Below are 6917 nucleotides of genomic sequence, written 5' to 3' on the forward strand. Positions count from 1 at the left end.
TGAGGGGGGAGGGGGATTTTACTTTTTTTATTGCTATAAAAAGAAATCAATTAATGAATTAATTCTAAAATAATGGTAACATAGGAAAGGGAAAAACCAGAGAGATTGCATGCATGACCCATGCACATGGACTGGGGAAGGGAGGGATTGCTAGGGGAAGAGGGTCCTGGGCAGAGGGAGCAAAGGGGTAAAAATGAATCTATTGTGACAATATAATCTATAAAATCTAATAAAAAAATAAAAAATAAAAGTGACAAGTGGTTCCCTGACTGGTGTGGCTCAGTGAATTTCCAGCCTGTGAACCAAAGGCTCACCAGTTTGATTCCCAGTCAGGGCACATGTCTGGGTTGCAGGCCAGGTCCCCTGTGGGGGTGCATGACAGGGAACCACACATTAAGGTTTATCTCCCTCTCTTTCTCCCTCCCATCCCCTCTCTAAAAATAAATAAAATTTTTAAAGCAAAAAAATAAATAAATGTAATACATCACATTAACAAAATGAAAGGAAAAAATCACATAATTATATTAATAGATGCTGAAAAAGCAGTTTCATAAAGTACAATACCCATTTGTGATGAAAACTCTCAGCAAAATGGAATAGAGGGAGCATACCTCAACATAATAAAGGCCATATACGAGAAACCTGAAGCCAACATCATACTCAATGGGCAAAAACTGAGACCATTCCCCCTGAGGTCAGGAACAAGACAAAGGCTGTCCACTCACTCCACTCCTATTCAAAATAGTTTTGAAAGTTCTAGCCATAGCAATCAGACAAGAAAAAAGAAATTTACATTCATTAAAATTGGAAAAGAGGAAGTAAAACTGTTATTATTTCTAGATGACATGACAGTATACATAGAAAACTATATAAACTCCACTAAAGAACTACGTACATTAATAAATGAATGTGGCAAAATAGCAGGGTACAAAATCAATATTCAGAAATTAAAGGCATTTCTGTACACCAACAATAAAATATCAGAGATAGAAATTGGAAAAAAATCCCATTTACTATAACAAGAAAAATAAACTGCCTAGAAATAAACTTAACAAAGGAAGTAAAAGACCTGTAGTCAGAAAACTATATAACACTGAAGAAAGAAATTAAAGAGAATACAAATAAATGGAAGCATATACCATGTTCATTGATGGGAAGAATCAACATCATTAAGATGTCCATACTACTCAAAGCAATATATATAGATAGATGATTGATAGATAGATAGATAGATAGATAGATAGATAGATAGATTCAACACAATTGATATACCAATGACATGTTTCACAGACCTAGAACAAATACTTCAAAAATTTTTATGGAACAAAAAAAAAATATCATGAATAGCCATAGCAATCTTGAGGAAGAAGAACACTGTAGGAGGAATCACAATATTTGATACTAAATATACTACAAGGCCACTGTAATCAAAACCATCTGATACTGGTATAAGATCAGACATATAAATCAATGGAACAGAATAGAAAGCCCAGAAATAAACCCAGGTTTATATGGTCCACTAATATTTGACAAAGGGGGAATGAACATAAAATGGAGTGAAAAGAGTCTCTTCAACAAATGGTGTTGGGAGAACTGGACAGGGACATGCAAAAATATGAAACTAGACCACCAACTTACACCATATACCAGAATAAAAAGATGGGTAAAGTACTTCGATGTAAGCTGTGAAACTGTGAAAAACCTAGAGGAAAACATATGCAGAAAATTTTCAGATATTACACGTTGCAATATTTTCACTGATATATCTCCTAAGGCAAGGGGAAAAAAGGAAAAAATAAACAAATGGAACTATATCAAACCAAAGACTTTCTGCTCATCAAAAGAAAACATCAGCAAGACGAAAAGGGAACCAACCATATGGGAAAATATATTTGCCAATGATACCGCAGAGAAGGGATTGATCTCCAAAATATATAAAGAACTTATCAACTCAACACCAAGAAGACAGACAACCTTCCAAAGTGTTGAGTTCAGTTCAGGGCAGCTTCCCTGTTCTGTTAATTAAACTTTGGGACATTGAAACACAGGCTAAGGGAGATGGTTGGATAGAAAACATTGTTCTATTCTTTTATCTCTCAGCCTACAAAAAAAAAAAAAGAAGAAGAAGAAGACAGACAACCCAATTAAAAAATGAGCAAAGAACCTGAACACTTCTCCAGTTAGGACATACAGAGGGTTCATTGGCATATGAAAGAATGCTCACCATCACTAGCCATCAGAGATACAAATAAAAACCATGATGAGATATCACCTCACACCAGTCACGTTGGTTGTCATCAACAATCAATAAACAACATGTGCTGACAAGGATGTGGAGAAAAGGGAACCTTAGTGCTCTGTTGATGGGAATGCAGACTAGTGTAGCCACTATGGAAAACAGCATGGAATATAGCCGGCCCAACAAAACAAAACGCATCTGTCAAAATGAGGCAGACAACTATAGAAATCCCAGTGGCGCAGCTCACCAGGAAACAGATGAAGAACCTGACAGATGAACAAATAAGAAACCTGTCAGAGGCTCAGTTCAGGGCCATTATTATCAGGTGGCTTACAGAATTAACAAAAGATCTGGAAAAAGATGAGAAAGAATTGAAAAACACTTATACTGAAAGGAACAAAACCACATACAAGACAGATGGTGAGGAAATAAAATCCAGAGTTCAAATCAACAAACCAGAATATAGAGAAGGAACAAACAGTCAACCAGTGCAGAGAGAGGAAACAGGAAGCAAGGAAAATGACGAGAGGATCAAAAACCTCTGGGACAGCTATAAGAGATCCAACATACGGGTGATCAGATTGCCAGAGGGTGAAGAAGAAGAACTAGAAATTGAAAAATTAAGTGAAAATATAATAAAGCAAAACTTCCCAAACTTGGGGAAGGAAATAGACTTACAGGTCCAGGAAGCACAGAGAATTCCAAAACAACTGGACCCAGGGAGAACCACTCCAAGACACATTATAATCAAAATGTCAAAAGTTAAAGATAAAGAGAGAATCTTAAAAGCAGCAAGAGAGAAGAAAAGAATCATGTACAAAGGGGTCCCAATTAGACTATCAGCTGACTTCTCAAGGGAGACCCTGCAGGCAAGAAGGGACTGGCAAGAAATATTCAAAGCAATGAAAATCCAAAACCTACAACCACGAATACTTTATCCAGTGAAGCTGTCATTCAGAATAGAAGGGCAGAGAAAGTGTTTCTAGGACAAAATAAAACTGAAAGAGTTCATTAGATCCAAACCACTGTTATATGAGGTGTTAAAGGGACTGGTTTAGAAAAAGGAGGATCAAAACTATGAAATCTAAAATGAAAACTGCATCACAAGAAACAACAACAGAAGCTAGGGAATTGAAGCAAAGGCAAACTAAATAGGCAATGAGAGTGGAAAAAGAATTATAGGTATGGAGAGCATATTGGGGCAAAGTCAGCAAGGAAGGGGAAGGTGGAGAGGGAGGGAGATGGTATAGGAATTAAGAAACATCGTAGGAGGGAATGGAATAGACAGAGAGAGGTTGAGAAGAACTATATGCACAACCAATGGACATGGACTAAAAGGGGGGGACAAGGGGAGGGAGGGGGGCCACCGGGTGGAGGGGAACAGAGGGAAGGGAAATTGGAACAAATGTAACACTGTAATCAATAAAACAGATTTAAAAAAAAGAAAACAGTATGGAATTATCTCAAAAAACTAAAAATGGAACTGCCTTTTGAACCAGCAAATCCATTGCTAGGGTTATACCTGAAGAATTCTGAAACACCACTTCAAAAGAACCTATGTACCCTATGTTCATAGCAGCACTATTTACAATAGTCAAGTGCTGGTAACAACCTAAGTGCCCATCTATAGATGATTGGCTAAAAAACTTGTACATTTACACAAAGAAAGAAAGAACTTCTACTGTTTCTTACAACATTGATGGAACTAGAGAGAATTATGCTTAGCAAAATAAGCTAGGCAATGAAAGACAAAAACCATATGATAGCACCTAATACAGGAAACAAATGAACAGCACAAAGAGCATGACTTGTTCTAGAGGGTATTATTCTATGTGAAATAAGTCAGTTAGAAAAAGACAAATATCATGCAAAACAGATATATAGATATAGAGCAGACTGATTGTTGCCAGAGGGGAGGATTGTTGAGGGAAATGGTGCAAAAGGTGAAGAAATTAAGAAGTACAAATTGGTAGTTATAAACTTGTCACATGTATATAAAGTACAGTGCAGAAAATATAGTCAATAATATTTTAATAACTATGCATGATGCTTGGTTAGTAGGGGATATATCAGGAAAACCCTTTCTATAGTATATGATTGTCTAACCACTATTCTGTATACCTGAAACTAATACAAAATAATATTAAGTGTAAACTGTAATTAACAAATAATTTTTTAAATAAAAAAGATAGAGAAACAATTCTTTTATCATTTCCATTTCACTTATTGTATTACTTGTGTGAACCCATATATATTCAAGCTTTCAAGCTTGTAACCTCTAGTACACTTGAAAATTATTTGGAATAAACATACACTTTTTATGTATATTTGTTGAGGGTTTTATTGGCTAAATTTAATGCAGTGGTCATTAAAGTAATGAGATGTCATTCCATTAGAACTTGAGGACACAGAAGTGAATGAGATATGACATTGCTATAAAGGAGTTCCTGGTCTAGCCAACTATAGTGAAAGTCCATAATCACTGTTTCCAAATTTATTACAGGTTGATATGTACTTCTTTTTTTGCCTTTACTTATTGTTGTTTTTGTACAGTTGTCCCAACCTTTCCCCCATTGCTCTCCCCTACCCTGGCCCCCAGCTTCTGAAGTAGTCTTGAATTTTCCATATAATGAACTGTTAGTACTGTTACTGGACTTAGACCAGCTATAGTTGTGGGTTCTTGACTTAATGTAGGAAGGCTTTCATGACACAAATCCAGGTAATTCTCAGAATACATTTATTAAAGCTAGGGACCATGAAACTAAGGAAGGGCTTAGGGTAGGAGAAGCAACAGAAGAGAGCTGAGGCAGTGCTCTGCTTTGGCTCCACAGAGACATTATAGGAAAGAAATGAGCCAAGGCAGGGCTGCTGTTAGCTCACTGAAAAAATCATAGTAAAGGGGACTTCAGAGACAGGTTCAGAGGGTAAGCCTGGGATGAGCTGCCACTGCCTGCTTCTCCTCTGCTTGCAAGTCTTATGGAGACCCTTAGAGTTCAAGAGAGAAAACTAAAGATGCACAGCTGAAAGAGAAGAAAGGCATGGGTGTGCTCCAGAGAGGACCCACTTGACATCCCTTGTCTTGACGATTTTTATCACTCTTCTGCAAGTGGGAATCTTACAGGAGGTCTTAGGAGAGGGTCTTAACAGAATATTTATTAGTTTTCCAGCTTTATCCTGCAATATATGGATTCATCAAAACAAGTAAGTGCATAGAGGAGTTTGGGATCATTCTCTGATTAGATTCACTGCTTTACTTTCATCTTGGATCAGTCTGGCTGTAATTGGGTTTTTGTTACTTGTTCCCAACTTCATCCGTCCTTGGGTTTGGTTGGCACAGGTGACACTAATTGGGTCTCTATCACCTATCTCCCTTATCAGGGTGATTTAAGCTGTGTGTTCTCTGGTTAGGGAAGAGTGATATAAACCATTTGCTCCCAAGTGTCCTTGGTTAGGGAGATAAAGTCTTGCTGAAAATTGGTTAAGTTGCTTGGACTTGTTTAATTATCTTGTCTTAGTTTGTGCTTTCTACTTGTCAAGGAATTTTCCTCATTTCTTACTATCCTGCCTCAGTACAAACATATACTAGTGTATGTATGGCAGCAAAAGTAAAATCTCACATATTCAAAGATACTCTCCATTTTAGCATGCAAACAAATGCTTAAAACTTACTGAGAGTGTATAGTAAAAAACATACCTGATTTATTGAGGAGGGTATGATTATTTCTACTGAGGATAAAGCAATTCATGACAAGAATTATAGGGTAATAATATAGAGAGAAAATAAAATTTTCCATTAGAGAAAAATAGATCAATGTATCTTTCATTACTAACAGCAATGAAATCCATGAATGGATTTATAATACTGTTTGAAAGATAAAGTTTAATAATGTAAATATTTATACTTCCAGACAAGTTTCACTATCAGTATCAACAGTTTCATTATACATATTGAGGATTCACAAAATAATGTGTTTCCATTTCTTAATCTATCCACTTGAAGAATCTCAAAGCAGCAAAGTCAATTCATAAGTCATGATGGCAGTGGCTTTAGTGGGTGTTCTTACCATTTAAAACTATAAGTGATTACTCTGTTGAGAGCTTGGTAATCCTTGATCTGGCTCTGGATGGGTTGACGTACTGTTAAAAATGAGTAGACACTCTCCTTTATAAATAAATAGAGTGAGGTTAAGGAAAAATCCTATGACTTGATTTGGAAACACCTTGTTAGGTAACAATGGTGGAAGTAAGATAAATTCTTAGGAAAGCCATCACAAATTTTTATTCTTACAAAAAACCTTGATTTTGCTTCTTTTTTCCTCTTAAAACTATTGCCATTGAAATTATTAAAGTAAAAACAATTGTAATAATTCAAGATCTTCTGAGAAAAGCAGGCATATAATCTCATGTACCTTATGTCTCTGGAAGGAGAAAATACTCGATTGCTTTATACTATGATAACTTCTTTATCTTTAGAATGAAGATCACATTAATAATTTTTAAAATAATATAAGTTAAATAGCATTTCTTATGTTTTAAATTGACAAATATTTAAAATTTTGTAAATATAACCTAATTTATTGTGTGAAATATTTTCCCCAAACTGCTTCTTACCACACAGAAAAATGGTTTCATCTAACTTCTCTTCAAGCAAGTGATTTTTGCAAGTAATTTTATTTTA

At 35.7% G+C, this 6917-nt stretch overlaps 1 non-coding gene across 1 annotated transcript; it reads left to right on the forward strand.

Moving 5' to 3' along the window:
• The first annotated feature begins 1975 nt into the window (after window positions 1-1975).
• On the forward strand, window positions 1976-2109 carry LOC150015580 (small nucleolar RNA SNORA36 family). Its single transcript, XR_016510298.1, has one exon. It is a non-coding gene; the product is annotated as a small nucleolar RNA SNORA36 family (small nucleolar RNA).
• Window positions 2110-6917: the final 4808 nt, after the last annotated feature.

The sequence above is a fragment of the Furipterus horrens genome, unplaced genomic scaffold, assembly GCF_987537825.1.
Source record: "Furipterus horrens unplaced genomic scaffold, mFurHor1.1.pri manual_scaffold_3, whole genome shotgun sequence".
In the NCBI taxonomy this organism is placed as follows: Eukaryota; Metazoa; Chordata; class Mammalia; order Chiroptera; family Furipteridae; genus Furipterus; species Furipterus horrens.